This window comes from Mustela erminea, chromosome 13, assembly GCF_009829155.1.
Source record: "Mustela erminea isolate mMusErm1 chromosome 13, mMusErm1.Pri, whole genome shotgun sequence".
Taxonomy (NCBI): domain Eukaryota; kingdom Metazoa; phylum Chordata; class Mammalia; order Carnivora; family Mustelidae; genus Mustela; species Mustela erminea.
Window position 1 is genome coordinate 80,079,321 of NC_045626.1, and position 25,082 is coordinate 80,104,402.

General features: G+C 36.6%; 1 protein-coding gene and 1 long non-coding RNA gene across 3 annotated transcripts in view; both read left to right on the forward strand.

The window, feature by feature from the left end:
• Positions 1-25,082, forward strand: part of MED13L (mediator complex subunit 13L) — a 289,872-nt gene that overhangs the window by 73,676 nt on the left and 191,114 nt on the right. The window lies entirely within an intron of this gene.
• LOC116571370 lies at positions 9,116-21,814 on the forward strand. The gene is made up of 3 exons (XR_004277858.1): positions 9,116-9,128; positions 15,193-15,197; positions 21,310-21,814. It is a non-coding gene; the product is annotated as an uncharacterized LOC116571370 (long non-coding RNA).

Here is a 25,082-nt window from a genome sequence, read left to right on the forward strand (position 1 = left end):
TTTAGTAAATTTTCTTATGTTTATCTCTTAGGAACTGTTATATACATACTATTTTCAGGCATTTTCCAGACTTCCTGAATCTATTTTGTTTGGAGGGATTTCATATTTCAGCTGCCTGTATTTGTAGGTTATCTTATTAGTTTTTTTCACATGTCATGGTACAGCCTGACTGTCAAGTCCCCCCACCCCCACATTCCCTTCTTATCTGGTGGTTTTGCAGGTATTCTTAAGTGGCTCTTCCTACTGGGGCCCCCATCCAAAACCAGATCTTAAATTGGCAGGTTGAGGCACCTACCCCCCCCCCCCCCCCAATAATATCTTTGTTCTATGGGCTAGGCAACTGGATGAGGGCCTTAGTTGTTAGGTTGTGTATTTTCACTTTTCTAGGTTCTCAGAAGCCATACTTCCAACATGGACAGCTTACTTAACCCCTGGGCATCTCTTAGCAGCAGTTCTTTTTCAGCCTGATTTTGACTCTAGTCTCTTATCCTGGGTGGGCCATTTTTATTCCTGTTCTCAAAGGATCTGCAGTCTAGGCCTCCACTGGTATCCTTCTAAAAGCAGACCCTAGCAGCCTCACAGCTTCAGCCCCTTTTACTTTTGTGTTTCTGTTTTGTGGAAAAGTTTGTCGTTTTAATTTTTTTTCCTAAGTGTGGCCATACCTTTTGTTTTTTAATTAAAAAATTTTTTTAGCCATACTTTTTAAATTTCTCTTTATTTTATCTATGATTGCTTTGTATTTGGAACAGGGTGGGTCAAAATAATTTATGATGTCATCTTGACTGGAAGCCCTGAGTTTTATCTTTAATCATGAGTAAATTAATTTAAAAAATAGAATGGTTCTAGCCTATTGTATTCCCAATCATACTTTAACATTCTTTTGATTTTAACCAACTTGTATATTCTGTAAGACATGTAAATTTTTGTTTTTGTTCATTTCTGCCAAAATTTTTTTTTACTGTGGGATATATGTATATGCGTGTGTGTGTGTGTGTGTGTGTGTATTAAAAGATTTTATTTATTTATTTGAGAGAAACAGAGAGTGCTTGAGAGAGAAAGAGAGCAAGCAGGAGGCAGAGGGAGAGAGAGACAAAGAGCTCACCACTGAGTGGGGAGCCCTCCGTGGGGCTCCACTTCAGGACCCTGGGATAAAAGCAGATGCTTTACTGACTCAGCCACCCAGGTGCCCCTGCGGGCTTTATATTTTTGAAATAATTTTCAGTGTGGTGAAAGTGAATTTGATCAGATGGGTTGAAGATTGACAGATGAATTAGTCTTAAATTGAATTATTTCTACTACCCCTCTAATGATTAGGAATCATCCTGTATGTAAAAAGAAATGAGGGTGTTGGTACAGACAGGGATTTCTTCCCTTCTCTTCCCATTCCTTTATGTTCTTCCTTTTCCTTCCTTCACTTACATCTCTCTCTGCAAAAAAAATCAAATGTGGAAGATTCCACTTTAGTATTCTTATATTTTGGTTCTCATAATTTGAAGTCTTAAAAGTCGTTGGAAGGCTAGAAAGTTAATAAATGCTTATATATAATATAAATATAAATAATATAAAAAGTATATAAAATATATATTTTAAATATAAAATAAATATATATTTTAAATATATATTTTTATACTTTTATATTTCAGTATTTTTTATTTTTATATTTTTCCGTTCTCATTTGAGTTCACTATTACAAGTTTTTTTTTTAATGAGATACTTTTTTTTTTTAAATGAGATACTTGTCAAGTAATCATTTTCCTTCTGAATTGTATCTCTCCTTTGGACTTAGAGGCACTTTTTGATTGTCAGTCCTACTATTTCCATGATGATTTCCTTCTCTTGAGGAGTAGACATGTAGTTTTCATATTTCTTTGTGTTTTTTCCTTTCATTTGGGGGACTCTGGTTATAAGGCATTACGAATTCTGTAATTGTGAGGAGGAGTTTTTTTTTTTAAGATTTCTTATTAATGCTGAATCCTGTTGACTAGATTTAGTCACATATTTAGATATACCACTTGAGATTTTTTTTGTAGAAATATTAAAAAAGTAATTGGACCGCTCCCATTTCAGGTTATTTCTAAAACAATAAATTAATATATTGGCCTACTTCCAATTGATATTTATGCTTATTTAAGTTTAAAGTCTTTAATTTTTAGATTCTGAGACAAAGCACTGACCATAAAACTTTGACTACATTGAAAAAAGTCTTCTGATTATTTTAAAAAGAAATGAGTTTTAAAAACTTCATTTTTGCATTGAAATATACTTTTAAAAATTCCCATTACTGGGGGGCGCCTGGGTGGCTCAGTAGGTTAAGCCGCTGCCTTCGGCTCAGGTCATGATCTCAGGGTCCTGGGATCGAGTCCCGCATAGGGCTCTCTGCTCAGCAGGGAGCCTGCTTCCTTCTCTCTCTCTCTCTGCCTGCCTCTCAGTGTACTTGTAATTTCTCTCTGTCAAATAAATAAATAAAATCTTTAAAAAAAAAATTCCCATTACTTGTTTTGTTACGGTATTGGAAATTGAGGAATCTTGAACTGTCCAATTTCCCAAGTGGGTTTATAACACAAGTTTAATACATTGCTGCATTCATGTCCCAGATATATTTAATGTAATTAAGGAAGAACAGTCCTGCATTCCTAGAATAAGTCCTATGAAGTCAGAGATGATAAACCCTTTTTATTAGTATTAACTTTTTTCTTTTTTTTTTAATGTGTTGTTTCTGTTCTGGTCAAGTTTTATTTTTGCATTTCATTTCTGTTTTCTTACTCTTTTTAAAAAAATTTTCCCTTAGACTAAGCAGATAGAAGTCCGTCCTCTCTCCTTCCTTCCTTCTCCACACCCAACAAGGGGCCCGAATTTACAACCCTGAGATCCAGAGTCGCATGCTGTACTGACTGAGCCAGCCAGACATCCCTATTTCATTTATTTTTGAAGCAAAAATAACTAACATAGATATCAATATTCTTGTTTTAAAAAGTATTTTATTATGGCCTGTCATTTAAAAAGCAAGTGTGCCTGGCTGCTAATGTCAGAGGTGGAGTCTCTCCTGAAAGGAGGATGTAGAGGGGATTGATCCTAAAAGGCAGTAGCCTGCAACTTTCCCATAGCTCTGTAAGTGCAGTCTGGGTGGGGTTTTTTTGTTTGTTTGTTTTTTGCCTTCTTTCATAAATTGTATTAGTGAGTATTAAACCTTTAAAAAATATTACCGTAATTATTTTTCTGCATTTTTAGCATTTGGATATTAACTATTTCAGCTTTTTCTGTTTCTACTTCTTATGATTATTAACAAATAAAGTGAATATAACTTAGAATATAAATTATTAATACCTTGGGTATATTCTTCTCACCTTTATTTTCTCTTTGATGGTTTCTTGTGGTTTGAAATAATTGGACTTCTAAATTTTGATGCTAGAGTACGTTTAAATTAAACTTAAGTTTGATTAGTGTTTCACCAGTGGGTCCTTGTTAGTCCCACTACAGTTTTTAAACATTAGATAAATAGTGATTAGAGGTAGGATTTTGTTTGAGATAGTTGATGGGAAATGACTAATTTTTGACTGAACTAAGCTGTGATTTTCAGGGTAACAGCAGAAACATCCCAGGATAGGAAACTCTCTCTTATTTCCATTAACAGGGTCAAATTGCATTGTTTTCACATGTCCAGAATGGGGCAGAATATCACAGTTTTCTCTGAAATTAAAACAAGTGAACTTTTAAAAGCATGGAATGCAAGGGAGTACTTGTTTTATACACACACACATACATACAATGTATATGAGTTTCGTTAATTGTTTTAACACAAAGTATCAGACTGTTTGATGTGTTGCCCAAATGATCATGTTTTGGATTCTTCCTGAAAAAGATAAGATTTGAAACTATTTGTGTAAGGCATATGTTATATAATAAACAGGAATGTACTTTTATTCAGATTTGATGTAGTGAGTAATTTTTCTGTATTCACAAACTTCATACTTAACAGAAACAGAATTGAAAACTATTTCAAAGGTCAATACTTATTCATGAATTCTCTTTGCAACTTGTGACAAACTTGAGCCCCCAAATTAATACCTATTCATGATAAGAACTCTATGAAAATAGTAATGGGGGAATTTCTTCAACATGATAACACTGACAGAAAGCTACACCTTACATTATACCAAATAATGAGAGTGAATTACTTTCCCGCTAAGATTGGGAACAAGTCAAGGATGTCTGCTTTTACCATTCTTATTCAGTATAATGTTGAAGTTCTAGCCAGTGCAGTAAGGAAGAAGAAGAAATAAAAGGCATGCACTCAGAAAGAAAGAAACAGCTGTCCCTGTTTGCAGATAAAATTCCAGGGAATCTATAAACTTGCCACCAACAAAAAACCCCAGCAAGTCTAGAACTAATAAGTAAGTTTAACAAGGTCACAGTGTTACAAGATAAACATACAAAAATCATTTTTATTTCTGTATATTAGTGATGAACCTGTGGACAACAAAATTGAAAATATACCATTTGTAATTACTCAAAAAATACTTGTAAGATTTATAAATCTTACAAAACATGTGCAGGTCTGAAAATTGCTGGAAAATGCTGAAAATTCATTTACCTTTTTTCAACATCGGTAGTGGACAACCATAGTCAAAAAAATGAACCTAGGGCGCCTGGGTGGCTCAGTGGGTTAAGCCGCTGCCTTCGGCTCAGGTCATGATCTCAGGGTCCTGGGATCGAGTCCCGCATCGGGCTCTCTGCTCAGCAGGGAGCCTGCTTCCTCCTCTCTCTCTGCCTGCCTCTCTGCCTACTTGTGTTCTCTGTCAAATAAATAAATAAAATCTTAAAAAAAAAAAAAAATGAACCTTGACCTAAGTTTCACACCTTCTACAAAAATAGACTCAAAATGAATCACAGGCTTTAAATGTAAAACTAGGGCACCTGGGTAGCTCAGTTGGTTAAGCCACTGCCTTCAGTTTAGGTCATGATCCTGGAGTTCTAGGATCAAGTCCCACATCAGGCTCCAGCTCCATGGGGAGTCTGCTTCTCCATCTGATGATCTCCTCTCCCATGCTCTCTCTCTTTGTCTCTCTCTCAAATAAATAAATCTTTTAAAAAAAACTATAAAACTATAAAATGTTTGCCAAAAAATTTATGTGTATAAACACACACAGATATACATACATACATATACGTGTGTGTGTGTGTGTGTGTGTGTATGTGTGTGTATGTGTGTATATATATGGAAATCTTTGATCTGGGATTAAGACATGTTAGACTATAAAACTATAAAACCTTTGCCAAAAAAGTTTTGTATGTATATGAATATATATATACATGACAATCTTCATGGTATAGGACTGAGTTAAGACTTCTTAGACCTGAAAACGAAAGAGGAAAAGTTGATAAATTATCAAAATTAAAAACTTGTACTCTGCAAAAACCCTCTTTGAAAAGATGAAAAGTTGAAGTGGGAGAGAGTATTGTAAATCCTATATCTGGGGGCGTCTGGGTGGCTTAGCAGTTACATGTCTGCCTTCGGCTCAGGTCATGATCTCAGGGTCCTGGGATCAAGCCCTGCATCCAGCTCCCCGCTCCGTGGGGAGTTTGCTTTTCCCTCTCCCTCTGGCTGCTGCTCCCCCTGCTTGTGCTTTCTCTCTCTCTCAAATAAATAAATAAATAATAAAAAAATTTTTAAAAAGATTTTATTTGACAGAGAGCTCACAAATAGGCAGAGAGGCAGGCAGAGAGAGAGGGGAAAGCAGGCTCCCCACCAAGCAGAGACCCCAATGCAGAGCTCGATCCTAGGACCCTGAGATTATGACCTGAGCCACCCAGGCGCCCCAATAAATAAAATCTTAAAAAAAAATTAAAAATAATAAAAAATAAATAAGTTATTCTTTTTTTTTTTTAAACCCAAGTTTTTTCTTCTTTTTTTTAAAAGACTTTATTTATTTGACAGGCAGAGGCTTTAACCCACTGAGCCACTCAGGCACCCCCAATAAGTTATTCTTTAAAAAAAAAAAAAAAGAAAAGAAAAGAAAAAAAGAAAAATCTGTATCTGATGAAGAGCTAGTATCCAAAATATATAAAGGTTTCTCAAAGCTCTGTCATAAAAACCTAAGCAGTCCAGTTAGAAAATGGTCAAAAGACATGAAGAGACAAGTACTTATGGCAGATACACATACTAAAAGATGTTTGATATTATTGGCCTATTATTAGGGAAATGCAAATTAAAATTATCATCAGTTATTACTACATACCTGTCAAGGTGGAGGAAATAAAAAAATGTGGCAACATCAAATGCTGGAGGAGGCATGGTGAAACTGAATTATGTGTTGCTAGTGGGATTATAAAATGCTATAGTTGCTATAGAAAAGGGGCAGTTTCTTAAAAAATCTAAACCATAAGTGACTCTTAATCTCAGGAAACAAACTGAGGGTCGCTGGTGGGGTGTGTGGGGCATAGGGATGGGGTGGCTGGGTGATGGACATTGGGGAGGGTGTGTGATATAGTGAGTGCTGTGAATTGTGTAAGCCTGATGATTCACAGACCTATAACCCTGAAGCAAATAATACATTATAGTTTAACTTAAAAAAAAAAAAAATCTGAACTTGAAACTACCATGCAACCCAGCTACTACGCTCCTGATTTTGAAAATATATATTCACACAGAAACCTGTATTTCAGTGTTTGTAGCATCTTTATTAATAAAAGCCCCAGTTTGGAAACAACCCAGATGTCCTTTAACATATGAAAAGTTAAAACTGTAATATATCTGTATAATGTAATACCTACTGGTTAATAAAAAAGACACATAACAGCCTGGATGAATCTCCAGAGAATTATAGTGAGTGAAAAAATGAATCCCAAAATTATATACTGTGTGATTCCTTTTATATAACATTCTTGAAATGACTTAATTATAGGCATTGAGAACAGATTAGTAGTTGCCAGGAATTTACTCGGGGAGGAGGTGAGGAAAGTTAATATGGCTCTTCAAAGGGGAACATGAGGGATCTTTGTAATGATGGAGATGTTCTCTATCCTGTGCGATACAAGACATTATTGTGTATCAATTATCAATATCTGGTTGTGAAACTGTGCTGTAGTTTTGCAAGCAGCTGGCACTGGGGGGCCCTGGATAAAGGGTTTGGGAGAAATTTTAGTATTGCTTCTTACAACTGCATGTGAATACACAATTATCTCGAAATAAAATGCTTAATTATATTACATATTATATATTATATAATATGATTATATATTAATTATTAACGCTTAATTAAAAATATAAGTGACTTATTTTTCCTTTCACTAGGTAAGGAAAAATAATTATGTTTTATTTTACTTAGCTTCTTGGCATCCATATCGTTTGCTGGCTGTATAAAATGTGAACTCCGATCAATAACTATTTCCATGACTGTTCCCATCCTTTTAGAGTTGTTGAAAATTGAGGATCTTTGAACAACATAACCTTTAATCTGGTCATAGGCATTTTTCCCTTTACTTTTTTGCTTAAAAACTCAATCTACTCCAAAAACATGGTTTTACAAATGCAAATTGATCTTCTTGGTCATAATATAATTACATTCTTCATGTTTAGAATTTCTTTTCAAGACTACCAACAGCAGCTGTAATATGATAATGATCTTATAATTTGTTGATTATATTACATAAAATGTAATACTGGTGAAGAGTTAGTAATGTTACACAGATTACTGTAGTCCTGAAAAAAAAAACAGGAAAAAATCCAGTGAATGAGAAAAGTGACACTATTGTTGGCATTCTAAAATTCTGCAGGGATTTACATTGTAGCTAAAATCAACCTGATCTTCTTGCTGTGTTCAAGAGGCTTTTCATTGATTTCTTTTAAGAGGAAAAGCCTTTTTTAACTTAAAAAAGAAAAAGAAAAAAGGCAGTACTCTCCAGGCCCTTTGGATTATTAAGATCTTTTAGCAGGCACTTGCTCTTTCTCTGGGAAATTGGCTGTTAAAGTCAGAAGGCACTCTTAATAGTTTACATGGTGTTTGATTAAATGGAACAGTTGGGTCAGTACAGATTCTAGATTTAATGGAGCAGATATTCACCTCTCTACGTCCCCTATGATTAGCATTCTTACTTTTTTTTCTGTATTTTAGAAATAAAATTTTAGCATATATATATATATATTTTTAAATAAGTTAGCGAATACCTAATAGGTTGAACTCTTTTTTTGGAAAGACTTAAGAGCATATCATTAAAATATAACTTAGAAATAAAACAATGATGTGTCTGTCTAGCATTGTGGGATAGTTAATAGTTCTGAGGAGATAAAACCATGATACTGAAAGACATGACAGTGATAGCTGACACTGGAGTGTTATTTATGTATTGTGCACTGGTCAAAGCACTTTTTCTGTATTAACTCATTTTATCATACTATTACTGTGAGGTACAGACTGTACTATGGTTTCCTCTTTATTGATGGGGAAATCGAGGCCTGGAGAAGTTAATAATCTCCCAAAGGACACATAAGTGGTAGAGAAGGGCATCTGGCTCCAGGGTCTGTGATTTTAACCAATACTTTATATTGACTTCTGCAGGGAAATAAGAGCACATACAATAAAACATGAAATGTGATTTCATAGGGAATAGGAGGCTAAAATATGTGGGCTGGAGTCATTAAGTCAGTTTGCTTGGAGAAAACAAAAAAAAGTAGGACGAGTGTGGGTAGGAAGGATAGCAGTCTGAGCACACAACACTGGATATTAATAAACGTGCTGTATATGGCGTCACAGTAACAGTTGGAAGCTGGAAGTTTGTTTGGGAGAGCAGTAGAAAAGATGGGTTCAATTAGAGTAAGAATTTGGAATTGCCAAGTGTGGACATGGGAACACATTTTCTAGGCTGCTGTTGAAAAGAACAGAGGTCTATCATAGATGCACTGAATGTGGACTCTTAAAACTAGAATCTGCAGTGAAGGTTATCGCTTTGTCTTTGCTCTTTCACCTGCCCGCCCTTACTGTAAGTTTTGTGTTTCAGTTTTGCTACTGATAATCCAGAGGCAGGGTAGAATAGTGAGAGAGAAGCAGTAAGCCATTATCACAAACCTTGGACTCTAGCACCAGCTTTTCTGAGTTCTTACTATAATGAATGATCTTGTAGTAAGTTATTTAGTCATTTGAAATTTGATTTCCTTAGCTTTATAATGGGCTTGGTATCACATGCCTAACTCAGGATTTCTGTGACAATTGAGTAAGATATTTTAAGACTTTTACTGGGTCCATAGAAGTTATTCCTGGAAAAAAGTAATTTACTTTGCAATAAAAGCCACAAAACAGGAATGGAAATGCAGATATAGAATTGAAGCTTCTCTTTCCCCCATGGCGTGGGTAGGAAGACTCTTTAAACCTGGTACCTAATCTCTTCTGGTTTGGGATTTTGTGGGTTACTGCTTCTTTGGTTTAGTAGGTGTGATCTGGTCACAGGACACTCAGTCAAGTAGGGAAGAAATGACATATTAAGATCTGTAACTAAGAATAACATTATATACAAAATGAGTTTTTGTGAAATAGTTATAGCTATGCTATTATAATTCAGAAGAGAGATTATTACTGCTTGGGAGAAATTGGAATACTTTGTGGAGGAGGTAGTATTTGAAAATGATAACCTTTGAAAGAAGAGTATGATGAGATGCTGAAATGAGATTTTATTTTGGGAGAAGGGAATACAGTGAATAAAGGCATGGAGAAAGGCAAGCGTGTGACCAGCAAAATTGGTGTTTTTGTAATAAATGGGCAGGACCAGGGAATAGGTAATAGATCAAAGAGGATGGGTGGGGCCAGATGACAAAGGGCCTTGAGTGGTATGCTAAGGAATTTTGGAGTCTGCATGTTATTAAATGTCATAATCAGCAATCCTGTTGATTTTTCATAAGGTATTACCTAAGAACAATTTTAGGCTTGCAGAGATCTTTGAAACAGCCTTGTAAGATTCGTGTTGTAAGATTGAGGAAGAACTTGTGATATAGCGATCAAGTGCGTCCTATTATATTCATATTCTAATTGGTTATATAGGTTTCTTGTATTTTTAAAAAATAAAGAAGTTGTTACCTTTATTGGTTCTTTTTGGTTATCCAGTAGTATTGCTTTCTACTGACTACTTTGTAGGGAAGTAAGCATTTAGTAGTTTTTCATAGATTGATTAAATTGAATCCTAGTTTTCACCAGTTACAAATTTTTGCCAAATGAGGTACTTCGGAAATAAAGATCTTTATCTGTTAAAATTTCTTGGTGTAGTGCGCCTGGGTGGCTCAGTGGGTTAAGCCGCTGCCTTCGGCTCAGGTCATGATCTCAGGGTCCTGGGATCGAGTCCCGCATCGGGTTCTCTGCTCCGCGGGGAGCCTGCTTCCTCCTCTCTCTCTCTCTGCCTGCCTCTCTGCCTACTTGTGATCTCTCTGTGTCAAATGAATAAATAAAATCTTTAAAAAAAAAATTTCTTGGTGTACATTTTTTAATAAAGTTTTTGTGAGTTGCCACTTGTTGATACGAAACAAATCTTCTGGATGTGCTTGTTGGCTTTTCTTAGGCCTTTTATGATTCATTAATATTGGAGTCAGTTCTGTGATGATAATCCTAATTGATTTCTTTTGAAACTCAACACTGTATCCTTGTGAGAAATCCTACCACCATGCACAATACTACTTCTAACTGGTCTGGGTCATAAATATTTGGTAGTGATTGTCAAATAAGCCTTACACAGTATTGAAACTTTAATAGGAATGACTTTTAGTTCTCTTGTAAAACTGAGAATGCCAATTCAAGTGATAAGTAGTTGATGGTTTTTAGATATGTGATTTAAATAAAAATAATGGCTTTTACTGAAAGTGTGTGTGTGTGTGTGTGTGTGTGTGTGTGTGTGTGAATATCTGACATTAGAAAAGTAGTGCAAGGGCGCCTAGGTGACTCAGTGGGTTGAACCTCTGCCTTCGGCTCAGGTCATGATCTCAGGGTCCTTGGATGGAGCCCTGCATTGGGCTCTCTGCTCAGCAGGGAGCCTGTTTACCCCTCTCTCTCTGCCTGCCCCTCTGCCTACTTGTGATCTCTCTCTCTCTGTTAAATAAAATAAAATCTTAAAAAAAAAAAAAAAAAAGTAGTTCAAACCTGTAGCTTAGATAGAGGTCTTAAAATTGACATCTCCGGAAATTGTTCAGATTTCAAGTTGGATAAATGATTTACTGTTACTTTTGCTGACATCTTGAATGTTTGCCACAGAATTTTTTTCTTAAGCGGCACTTCTTTGAAGGCTAAAGTTTTATTATTTTTATTGCTTCCTGGAAAACCTCATTTCAATGACAGATTTGATTCAGAGTGAGACATTGGCTAGTTGCCACTTAGCTGAAAACATCCCTCTCTTCTTTGTTATACAAACTTCACATTTCCTGAACGTATGTAGTTTCCATTCAGTGCACTTTTAAAAACTCTGTATTCCATACCATCCATGTTCTATAGCTGCTAATTTACTTCTGTTAATTTTCATTATTTAATATTGAAATCTAATCTCATCCATCACATTTACTGCAGATTGATTATAATTATCCTAGAAATTTAAGGTTTAACTAAAGATTGTGGCAACCTTACCAGAGGGCATCTTACTTTCTGAACATTGACTGACCTTCTTCAGTGTGCGCTTTGTAGCTAATGAAGAGTTCATTTGCTAAAACCCCATGTTTGTTTAATCGGTTCTTTGGACACAGGACTGAAGCAGTGGCACAGTGAGGTTAGATTGTAAGTGGTAATCCTTCTTAAATGAGGCTTAAGGGGAGTTGGCATGGTGGCTTACAAACCATGTTTGGAGTTTTGCTGGCTTCTACTCAGTGTAATGTTACAGATCTTGGAATTTTGTCCTAACCCAGTTATCTCAAAGGCGGTTCTCTCAAATACTTGTCAAGGAAGCTTTTATTTATTTATTTATTTATCTATTTATTTATTTTAGATTCATCTTCTTTACACAGACATGTGCACACGTACACAACACTCACACACACATGCATTCTTTTTTCTACACAAGGAGAATTTATAACTCACTTAGGAAAAGAATCTGAAGTTGATTTTTTTCCCTTCCCTTTTCCTTACACTAAAAAAGTAGTGCTGTTTAGTTTCCTTGTATCCTATGAATTTTTAAACGGAAAGAAAGTAAACTTTGAGAAATTGTGAGTGTACTGGAATATTTGTCTTATAGTTGAAAAATGACATTTCACATTAATGGGTGTTTGGTTGTATTATAAAATTGACTTAAGGGTTTCAGTACCAAAGTTTATTTATAAACACTAGGAATTGACAGTTTTGGAATTCATATTGTGGTGTTCAGAAATTAGGAATTTGGTATTTTATTTATTTTTTTTTTTAAAAGATTTTATTTATTTATTTGACAGACAGAGATCACAAGTAGGCAGAGAGGCAGGCAGAGAGAGAGAGAGAGAGAGAGAAAGAGGGAAGCAGGCTTCCTGTGGAGCAGAGAGCCCGATGCAGGGCTCGATCCCAGGACCCTGAGATCACAACCCGAACCGAAGGCAGCAGCCCAAACCACTGAGCCACCCAGGCGCCCCAGGAATTTGGTATTTTAAATCAGATGTTCTTGATTATACTTAGTCATTTATTTGGTATGCTTTGTAATGCTGTTTCATACATTAACTTGGTTTTATAGGTTGATTTAGAAATTTGTATTTTAGTATTTTTTTTTAGAGTGTGTGTGTACACGTGTGTGTGCGCATGCACACACACACACACACACACACACACATACACCCTGAGTGGGGAGGAGAGGGGCAGAGGGAGAAGAGAGAGAATCTTAAGCAAGCTGCACACCTAGTGTGGAGCCTGATGTGGAGCTTGATCTTAGGACCCTGAGATCATCACCTGAGCTGAAATCAAGAGTTGGACACTTAAACAACTGAGCCACAGTTGGTTGTAGCCATCCTACATTTAAAATGTAGTCTACCATTCTTATAATTAAGTAACATTGAACTGAAGAAGTTGCTTATGCCTGCTTTTTTTTTTTTTTTCCTTAAAGATTTTATTAGAGCTGGCAAGCATGAGAGCGGGGGTGGGGGGGCAGAGAGAGACTGAGAGGCAGATTCCCCATTAAGCAGGGAACCCAACATGATCCCAGGACCCTGGGATCATGACCTGAGCTGAATTAAAGGATTGAGATACCTAGGCACCCCTGCTTATGGGTGGTTTCATTTAAAAACTCTATTATAATATTTATTTGCCCATTGCATGGTTTGTCTGAATCTCAGAATTTTTGACATAGTTGTAATCTGCACAACTTTTTAACCACTATGAGTTTATTTCCCAATATTTACACCCAATGAAATAGATATAATACACTATTGTCAGTTGTAGTCTCCTGTTACTCTCAAGTCCTCTGAAGATTTTTTAAAAAATTCATTTGAGAGAGAGAGAGAGAGCACAAGCAGGGGGAGGGGCACAGGGAGAGGGAGAAGCAGACTCCCTGCTGAGCTGGGAGCCCGACATGGGCCTTGATTCCAGGACCTGGAGATGATGACCTGAGCCAAAGGCGGATGCTTAACCATCTGAGCCACCCAGGTACTCCTCAGATCCTCTGATCTTTTTTTTAAAAGGTGGTTGTAATATATTTAAATACACTTTTTTTCAACAAACATTTGGGCATATTTTTTCAAATTTGTAAACTACGGGAAATGCATGCAGTAATTCATTCATTTCTTCCTTTGAAGACCATTCCCCGCCTGCGTGCTATGTGCCATGCAGTATATTTACTAAAACACAATCTTTAACCTCAGGGAAGTTAAAATCTCAAGAGGGGAGATAAACATGCATATCTCTGTAGAACTATTTTAGGGTTATCAGAGTGCTCTGAAAATGCAGAAACTTTGGGGTAGGATGAGGATATGTGGGAAACTTCATAAAAAAAGCGATCCTTCAATAATGACCCAGATTGCTGGATGGGATGAGTAAACATGCCATTAGTTGGAGTCCATTGGTTTCTATATTACATATTGGTTTCGTGGATCTCTAAGTTTATGAGAAGGTACCTGTTTCTCTACTTTTCCCTTCTGCTTTTTAAAAAACTTGTTTTATATGTTGGGTGTGATACAGTAGAGAATTTGAAATGGATAGTGTCAGAGAGAATGAGTAGAATTTGCTGGAGGAGTGTTCTTCAGTAAGCTATAGGAGATAGGAAAAAGTACAGAAGTGAGGGTTTGGCTTTAGATAAGAGCAAGGACATGTCATGTAGAGTAATGGGAGAGAAGGCAGAGAGGTAGTAGATGTGGAATGTGGAATTTCTTTCTGACTGTCATTGAAAAAGGAAGCAAGGTCATCGCTTGAAAGCTAAGATAGAGAAAGAGATGTCAGAGGTTTCTGGAAGGTTTAGAAGAAAAGGATTAGTTCTTCTAGGAGAGTAGGAAAGTGAAGGGCCCAGGGCAATGTGATTTAATCATCTACACAGCGCCAAGAGCCCACTTAAGTTGTGGTTTTGAGTTTAAACAAAGACCAGTTTGTGTGGGGTTGGGTGTTTTGTAGTGTGTGTATATGTGTGTGTGTGTGTGTGTGTATACATATATATACACACTACAAAATATGTATGTATACACACATACATATGTGTGTGTACACACATTTATGTATACGATAGATGTGTGCACACATATGTAGACATACATATACATTTGTGTGTGCACGTGTGTGAGTGTGTGTGTGTGTGTGTGTCTATGTGTGTATAGTGCATGTAACTGCATAGGTTCAGGCACTGATTATCAGGTGGGGAGCTGAAAATTAACAAGGGTTTTGTTGGAGTATACAAGGAAATGAGGTGCAAGGGAGATGAAAGTTTGTGCAAAGGAGTGACTGCAGTAAGCGGCCATGGGGATTAAACTGAAAGAAGGCATGGGAATGAGGGACAGTGAGAGGTGGTGAGACCTGTGATTATAAACTCCATGAGTTTCTTACTTCCCAGAAGTTCATAGGGTTATAGCAATTTAAAGTATAATTTTAGGTCCTAGCATTAGTAGTAGAAGTATGTTTAAACATGCACAACCACCCCCGCCAAACCCAAGTCTGTTTGGAGTTGTGGTTTTTTTTTTTGTGTTCCCATTAAAAAAAAAAACCCAAAAAACCATAATCTGTAAAAATGTAATCTTTTCCCCATTTATTTCTATCTCACAAACCTTAGTTAACTTAAAACTTTGATTTAAAGAAGCAGTTGTTTTACAGTGTAATTTGCGATGACAAATGTTTTTGTATCCTTATTGTCTAAGTTGCCAGTGTTCGTTTCCAGTTGGATGATGTGCAAAGGAAATTTTGGCTTAACTGTTATAATGCATATTATTATTATTATTATTATTTTTGAAGATCTTATTTATTTATTTGACACAGAGAGATCACAGTAGACAGAGAGGCAGGCAGAGAGAGAGAGAGGGAAGCAGACTCCCTGCCGAGCAGAGAGCCCGATGCGGGACTCGATCCCAGGACCCTGAGATCATGACCTGAGCCGAAGGCAGCGGCTTAACCCACTGAGCCACCCAGGTGCCCCAGTAATGCATATTATTAAACAGAAGACCAAATGCTTGAATGAGAAATTGTTTTAAATTGTAACTTTTTTTTTTTTTTTAAAGGGAAGAATGTTTATCAATGATGTATTCAGATAAAATTTCAAGGTGAATGTTTCTATTTAAGAAAGAACTAGGGGCTTCTGGCTGGCTCGGTCGGTAGACATGGGGGTTTGTAAGCTGAAGCCCCATGTTGGGTGTAGAGAATACTTAGTTTTTATTAAAATTAAAAAAAAAACAACCCCTCAGGTTCTTTAGAAATTACTTCCACATATAAATAATAGGATTATATAGTAAGGTGGAACTATTACAGCCTTGATTAGCCCTTTAGATTTGTTTAGTTTAGATATCTTAAAATATGTATTACTTGGATCAAATTCTGTTGAATACACTTAATTAAGAGTCTACCTTTTATTGCACACAAATTGATGTAACAGCCAGCTGTGAGAGTTGGTGAACCTGTATCCTGTATTAGTTGGTAGGAGGTAGGCTCTAGTTTGTCCTCTGGGGACTTGCTTTAGATGGGAGCATGGGTAATTCATCTATGCCAGCATTTCTCCATCTTAGCACTGTTGACATTTTAGGCTGGGAATCTTTTGTTTGGGGGTACTTTCCTGTGCCCTGTAGGAAGTTCAGCAGCATCTCTGGCCTTGATCCACTAGATGCCAGTAGTACACTCAGTATCTCGCCCCTCAGTCTCCATAAAAGTGTCTCCGGAATTTGCCAGCTGCCCCTTAGAGGTGGACATTGCTCCAGGTTGAATGCCAATGATTTATGGTAACAGAAGAGAGATAAAGTTTCTGGTATTTGGGTAGATGTGGAATTGGGAGTCTGTGGAGGATATTTTTGGTTACTTAGTGAAGTTGAAAGTGAGATCATGAGAGAGAGAGGATGCAGCGGGTAGGTGCATATTTCTTTAGCTTTGCCTTTGCTCTGTGGTAGTTGACACTGAAAGCACTGGCATTTTAGAAATTTATGTTGGTTGGTCAAGAGACAGTTCCTGGCCCAGGAGCATGTCAGCGTGACATGGTCAGTTCTAATCTCTATAGACTTATTCAGCAAATAAAATCTTTCTCTTTATAGTCCATGGTCTTATTAAAAAAAGTAAGTTCATTTTTTTTTTTTTAAAGATTTATTCATTTGACAGAGAGAGAACAAGAGGGCACAAGCCGGGGGAGGGGCAGAGGGAGAGGTAGAAGCAGGCTTTCCGCTATGCAGGGAGCCTGTTTCCCGTCTTGATCCCAGGACAGTGGGATCATGACCTGAGCCGAAGGCAGAAATCCAACCCACTGAGCCACCCAGGAACCCCAAGTTCATTCTTTTTGACTTGACTTCAGACACAACTAACCATTTGTTTTCTCCAGAAGATATTTTCATTCTTGCCATCTATTAAGCCTCACTTTCTTGGCTTTGTGTGTTTTCCTCTTACTTGAGCTCCATTGCACAGATAGCCAATAATAGTATTAGTCTTCTGTTATAAATGGCATCAGAATGGACAGTATGGCCAAGCCACAGAGACTGGGGTGAAATCCTTTGGATTGCTCCTGTTATTAGCTAACTACAACAAAATGGAATGGGAAAAAGCCACAAAGTAAGTTTCTTGGATTGTAGAGCTGCTCAGATAAAGGACATTGACAGTTAAGAGATGTGTCAAGCATCTTGCACTTTCTGATATGTCGTTGGGATCTCAGGCAATTACTTGAACTTCTAATAGATATGACCATACACTCAGGTTTAGCTGGGTAAACAGCTGCTGATTCTCTAATGAAGGACTACCTCTTGGAGAATGACCATACTAATCTATGGTTTTACTTCAAGATTTTGTTCCAGGCTCTTTGGTTTTGCCTTCCTTTTCTTCCACTCTAATTTCTTATTGCATTTTAAAATAGATGTATGAATGTCCCTGTTACCTGCCACTGCTCTTTGACCTTGAGAAACCTTCCCATTTATCCTTAATCCCTATACATAACATTATTTTTTGTCCTTGTCCTCATGTCCTCTGATTTTAAATATAGGGAGGAGCAGTTTTATAGTAAAATTCTGTATTGTAATATGAGTTGGGGAAAAAAGGAGATCATCTCTAGTACTTCTTGACATCAAAATACTCTTTTTCAAAAATTGTGTAGACATGTACATATAGGTAAATTGGAGATTTTTAAGTCTTTTGTTGGAAAAACTTCTAAAAGTTGACTGGACTTAAGAAGCATAGCCATAGTTGCTCATTACCTTTCCAGTTGTGTTCTGCATTATTAGTATGTCCCCTTTACCGTTATTTTATACAGACAATATGTGTTTGTATTTTCAAAATGTAGCTTCTGTGGAGGAAAAAGAATTACACTTTTCAAAATGGTTGGTGCCGAACATTAATTCACAAAGTTCATTCTGATACAGATTGATTTGCCAACAGGGAGCAAAACTGTAAAGTCTTGGTAAGTTCTTTAAATTCAGAGACCATTTAACAAAAAGATGAGTTAGATTCCTTTTTTCATTTCAAACTGCCTTTCAAATAAAATATTTTAGAAGTGAATATTGGGTTCGATTCTGCATAAAAAAAATTTGGAATTCCTAGTGTGTACTGGGAAGTTAAAGGTTGATAATACACTGTTCTTTGTCCAGAGGTTAATAGGAAGAAAATAAGGAAGGCCTTGTTCTTAACTATGAGGTAAAGACAGTTTAAGTGGTTTGGAAAGGTGGTATAAATGTGTTTATTTTGTTTTTAAGTTAAAGTGTTTATTTCGCTATTAATAAATATATATTCATGTTCTTCTATTTGTATATTGGGTACTTCTAACATAAAATGGGAAATTGATGTTTTTCCTTTGAAATGACTGCTTTTATAGTTATGTAATTGATCTTAGCTCTAAATTTTACTCTGATTTTCAGAATTATCTGGTATATTGCTTTGTAGCTCAACCTCAAAGAACAATTTGCTCTGCAAGTAAGTCTTTAGAACTCTAGTTCTTCCTAACTGTGCAGAAATTGGAATTGTCAGATTGTATAAATTTAGGTTTTTGCAAATATTTTAATACAAAATAATCTGTTATCATAAGTTTTGGTTGAGAACCAAAGAGTACTATCTCAGTTAACCATCATAAACATAACACAAATCTGTGGAGCTGACTCTGAAAATTCTCTGACCCCTATTAAGAATTCTGTCTTGGAAATTCCAACAAAGGAATTACTTTTATAAAACTTAAGTTGGTGTTAGTAAATCTTTTCTGACACTGACTTTCTTGTAAATATGATAATGAACTTTTACTATATTTTTTTCATATGACAGATTTTTTCTTCTTGTGTTTTTATTTTTTTATTTATTTTTAAGATTTTTAAATTTATTTTATTTGACAGACAGGGATCACAAATAGACAGAGAGGCAGGCAGAGAGAGAGGAGGGAGCAGGCTCTGAGAGCCTGACGTGGGGCTCTATCCCAGGACTCTGGGATCACGACCCGAGTCGAAGGCAGAGGCTTTAACCCCCTGAGCCACCCAGGTGCCCCTTTTTGTGTGTTTTTAGTAACAATATTAATCATGCAGGGAGATGGTCAGTAATGAAAAGGACCTATTAAATACAGTAAGAATAGTGAGGTTGGGCACCAAGTTAATAATATCAATATAGAAGGCAATTTTAAAATTACGCTAATTATCATTACTTGAGAAATTTTCATGTGAGATGATGAAGATTTCAGGCAAAGTGTTGTTTTTTAAGTATTTATGCACAGAGGGAACAGGAATTACATTGGGAAAACAGATGAGTGACTATAAAAGTGGGTGTAAATTATGTAGGAATTTGTCATTTACCTGAGAATTGATTTTTATCTCACACTGACTGAGACTAGATGTTTAAGGTTTGAAAGATTTTGATCGCTATGATGATCTTGAGAACTGCTTTCTTTCCAAGCGGTTTTCAGATTTTTTGTGTAAGTATAGATCTAGGCAGAACTGATCTGTAGTAACAGAAATCAGGATGGCAGATACGCTTGTTGGGAGGTAATGCTTGGGAGAGGCCATGGTGGGGATGGGAGGTGAGGATTCTGGAAAGTTCATTATATTCTGAGTTTTGGGTGGTGGTGGTGGTGGTTTTGGTGGGGAGGGTGAGGTTCTTGTTACACAGATGTGTTTACTTTATGAAAATTAGTTGAGTCATACCCTTATCATACTTGTACTTTTCTGTGTGTTTTTTGATACTTACATAAAAATTTACTTTATTAAGAAAAGTGTAATAGGAGCTCATGTAACTGACCTCCAAAACTTAAGGGTTTGAGGAATGATGAGGCAGTGTGTCTTAGAAGGGTTTTTCTTGCACTCTAGGCCTTTGATTAAATAAATTCAAGAAATTTCCTTCTGTTTTCAATCCTTATAGATATTACAGCTTAAAATGACTGAGATAATTGATCCCCTCCCCTCCTCACCCCTTCCTGCCTTTAGAAGTCTTTTTTTTTAAATTTATTTGAGAGCCAGTGAGAGAGAAAGAGAGCTTGCCTGTGTGCGCACAGTGGTGGGGGTGAGGTAGGGGTGGCAGCTGAGGGAAGGGGCAGAGGGAGTGGGAAGAGTTGTGACCTGAGCCCAAGGCAGCTGTTTAACTGACTGAGCCACCTAGGCACCCCCTGCCTTTATTTTTTTATTTTTTTAAGATTTTATTTATTTATTTGAGAGGCAGAGATCACAAGTAGGCAGAGAGGCAGGCAGAGAGAGAGAGAGAGGAGGAAGCAGGCTCCCCACTGAGCAGACAGCCTGATGCAGGGCTCGATCCTAGGACCCTGAAATCATGACCTGCGCTGAAGGCGGAGGCTTAACCCACTGAGCCACCCAGGTGTCCTGCCCCCTGCCTTTAGAGACTTAGTATTCTTTTTTATTTTCTGGCAGAGGCAGTAGTATCTTCCTATGTGAAGATATTTCTGTATTTTCATATATACAGGTTTTCACTTTTTATCTCATGTGATAGACTTCCATATTCACTTTGAAAACTCCAGAAGTTAAATTTGTTACATTTTCAGATAGGTGTTGGCAACTAGTAACAACTGTTCCACAGAGACATCCTATAGAGATAAACATTATAAATGAGACCTGGATTGGAGAAACTAGTTCAGTCTGTATGGCATCTGTCTGTTAGCAGCAAAATTGCTGTCAAATACAGTTCAGCCCTTAGGTTGCTTTGAGTCAAACCTTTTCTGTTTATTCCTAGTGAAGAAATAACCCATTTATAGAAAATGTAGGATCTCATTAGCTCTAACTCTAGCTTTACATCTAGTAGAGGAGCAGCTTTAATTATTTAAATGAATTCAGTGTTTCCCTACTGATTCCTCCTCCCAGAGTTTGTCTTAGAGTTATTGTTTACTTTTGGTCAATTATAAGAAATTTCTTTCATTTGTTCACCTTAACTAATCATAGAGAGAAGCCTTATATCCTAAATTATATGGTGGCTTTTTCTAATTTGTCTACTGTAGCTGCAACTTTTTCTGCTTTGCCACTGGCAAACCTTTATTTCCTTAGGTTATTTATTGTATTTTCTATTTATACTGTGTAGTACTTCTCTTACCTTTGCCTGCAAATGTATTTGCAGTATTCCCAAATTTCATGTAAATGTTTGCACTAGGCTATCCTCGCCTGGCCATTCTTCCTTTCTCACATACAATGTAGTGAGAGAATGTTCACTCAATTGACTGCTTTTCCTTTTGATTCCTGGCAATTTAAAGCAAGTTAAATGGTATTGAAGTGTTTAATTTTATTTATTTGGTAAGATGGAAATGAAAACAGAATTGTGTGAGTGATATTTCATTTTTCAGTTGTTAGGCCAATATTTAGAAGTATTTACCAATTTCACATTTCTCTATTTTGATACTTAACAAAAGCATACTCTCTGAGACGATTGAGGAAAGGAAATAGAGTATGTTAGATATCCTAGATTTAATTTCCTTCTTTCCTTGCAAGCATGGTAAGGTAACAAGTTGTGAAACAGAAATGGATATTTTTCATTATAGCACATGTATTTATTATGCCATATTTTAAAATACCCATGTTAATATCCTGCATCCTACTATGTCAGAATAGGACTGTCATTTTCCTTTGCCTTTGTCTCTGCATCATCGTGATGTAGTTTCTTGATTTTTTTGGTCGCTCAGTTAGGAGTGATTTTATTGCTATATGTGGTAATTATATTCGCAGTGTACCTGTATTTAGTGCTATATTTGGCCATGTTGTATTTAGCCATTAAAGTTTTAATTTTAAGGCCTTACTGTCATTTTTTAAAAAAGATTTATTTGTTTATTTGAGGTGGGGCAGAGGGAGAGAGAATCTCAAGCAGACTCTGAACTCAGTGTGGAGCCCAGCATGGGACTTAATCTTATGACCCTGAGATCACGACTTGTGCTGAAACCAAGAGTCAGATATTCAACTGACTGCACCACCAGGCCTTACAATTATTTTAGAAAACATGAGAATGAAAGTTTTTGATTGAAAATAATTCACCCTTCATTCGGTACTTCTTTTTTTCCCATGGGTAATAGTTTTTTTAGGCTGAGGATCACTAATTTGGCCAACTTTTTTTGAGTGCTTCTAGTGTGCCTTGTACCTACATCTAAAGCTGAAAAGACAAATTTATTGATCTCAATTATATCACAATCTGTAATATTCTCTCTGAAAGTATTAGCTCCTGGACTGATAGTGATAGCTTTTGTCTGCTGTGGGAACTCAGAATAATACTGGGTTTTTGCCTAAATGGGTTGGAGGAAGCATAATGCTGTAATGTGGGAATGCTTACTCCTTGAAAGCCACTGTGACTGGAAAGATGGAAACGAATGTGTATTGAGAGCTTTACTCTGTGCCAGATTTATGAGGCATGTTTATATATGTTATCTTAGTTACTATTCTGTACAGTGATGCTATAACACGTGCAGTTTTCTGAGTTTACCGAGGTGCTGATAAATGGACAGATTCATGGTCACACAGATGCAGAGTGAAGGCTCAGGGTCACTCAGTTTTAAGGGCTCTAGGATTTTTGACTCCATATCTTTTTAGTATGCTTTGTTGCCTTGGGTAGATGCTTAGCATTCCAGATAAAGTAACTAGAGAGGAGTAAAAAGAGGTCTAGATTTTATGAAATGTGCTTTCATTTTCTGTGGCCACTTACAGAAGACAGGATGCTTCTCATGTCTAGAGAGTGAAAACTGCAAGATGTTGTTTCAGCTGTATTTAATAGTCTAGGATGTATGCTGAAAAGGATCTCTGGCAGTGGCATCATGAGTGGCCTGGAATAACGCAACAGCATTTTGCTGTGGCCTTTCTCAGTGAGAGTGAGGGGAGGGAATCACATGTGACTATCATCTGATAGAATTTTTCACATCTGGAAATGGGATTCTTTTAAAAAGGAACACTTTGGTCATTTTTTAGAGTCATGCACTTGAAATGAGCAGTTACATAGAATTTTAACTTTTGCGAAATTTAGGGGTATGTGTTAGGTAGGATTTCTATATCCTAGTGGGTCTTGATTGAATTTTTTATGTGGCCCAAAAAGAAGGTCCATGGTTTTATGTAATGGGGCTCTGCCTGTGGTTTGGTCTTATTTTAACACTTGTTGAAGTTACAACAAAAGTCTTCAGTGGTGAAAAAGAAGTCATGATTATAAAGACTGCATAAAGCTGTTTTTTTTTTTCTTTTTCTTTAAAAGAAAGCTGAGAGAGACAGTCAATATTTATACGGTAGAACCAAGTTTCTAAAAGATACCTTTTTGGTATGTGTATCTTATCAACAGGGTAAAATGTAATGGGGGTGAATGTGAAGTCCTTTATTGAGGTTTTTAAAAAACAGATTGGCAGGTATAGATGGAGGAGATGGAGCTTGACACAACTGTGAATGAGAAAGAGCTGGGTATTTGGTATGTGACTAAAAAAGTTAAGATGATAGCTAGGCTGTCTTTATGGAAATATTGTGTAGTTTACCAGTTTTACTGCTGTGTCTTCATCTGAGGTGTCTGGGGTTATATGCTCATTTTAGAAAGCTTCATTTTAAGAAGGACTTTAAGTACTGGAGCCATGACAGAAAGGGTGGCTGGGATAGGACTCAATCTGGGGACCAAATGCTTGTTCAACAAACTTCAGGCCATCCGTTTTCAAAGAATTAGTCTATAGCCCCGAGCAGTGGGGGTGGGGTCCTTTAGGTTCTTTCAGGGAGTAGAAACAATTTTGATGAGGTGCCAGCAGTTTTACCCACCATTGCTTATGGACTATCAGTGTGAATGTACAACACAGTGCAAAAAGGCAAATAATGTATTAATATTACAAAAGTGTATTTAAGAGAGAGTGAGTATGCACATGCAGTGGAGGGGCAAAGGAAGAGGGAGAGGCAGTCTTAAGTAGACTGTGTGCTGAGTGTGGAACCCATGTGGGTTCAGTCTCAGTACTCTGAGATCATGACTCTGAGATCACAGCTGAGCTGAAACCAAGAGTTGGTTGCTTAATGGACTGTACCACCCAAGCATCCCTTGAGGACTCATTTAGGCTAGCTTGTACCTTCTCATTGGCTTTCATTTCAGAGGGTCCCCCCCACTCCCCTTCCCTGCCTTGTCTCTAACACCTGGTAGGTTTCCATTTTGGATTATGGTATTTAAACAAGTACTTTAGTATCTATGTTATATACCCCTAGCACTTGTCTTTTCCTCCTTCATATAAGCATTGATGGACTTGTTTAAACAGAAGATTGTCTTTTCAAGGTTGTTGAAGAAGAAAATTCTTATTTTAGTTTGCATCTTGCCTTGAATCACCCTTTAGTTCTAACTGAGATCATGAGAATTTATAAAACAGGACCACTTCCAAGAAGTCTCTTGCAGGATTAAATCGTTGTACATTTAGAGTTGGCTGGATTCTGTAGGTTTATGGGTTGTCCACATTTAAAACGGGTTCAGTTTTCTCACCCTTCTTCTGGATTGGAGGACTAGTTTCTCATCACAAAGATTTATGCCATTCATTTGTGCACTGAGTCATAAAAATGTTTATGAAACACTAAGTACTACTCTAGGAGTTGAATAAAGAGGTGTGTTACTCTTATTTGTTCTCATGACTAATGTAATAAATCTTTGTAATATTTAGTATTTTATATTTTTTGTAATATTTAGTATTTTATATTTAGGAATAATTGTCCATTTTGAACTTGAGGACTCCATTCACATAGGGCTGTTTGTTTAGTCCTTCTGACAGGTAGTTAGCACAAGATTAGGTTGGCTTAAGAGGTTGTGGTGATAGACTTGGTGCAAGTAGTTTACTGGTCTTGAAAAACTACATGTTGTGTATTATAAGGTGTTAAAATGATTATATAAGTTATGCCTTTTTTAAAAAAAGCTAATGTATTTTATCTTGACTATTTCAAATGTGAAAATTTCTAAAAAATGTTATTCTTTTGGATAAACATCATTTTGTATGGATTTTTATAAAATACAGCCCATCAATTCCAGACGTGGAAAGCAGATTTATAGCTATTAGCATGATCAATACATGTCAAAAGGAAATGCTAGCCACAAAGCAATAATGAATAAGGAAGTCAAGAAAAT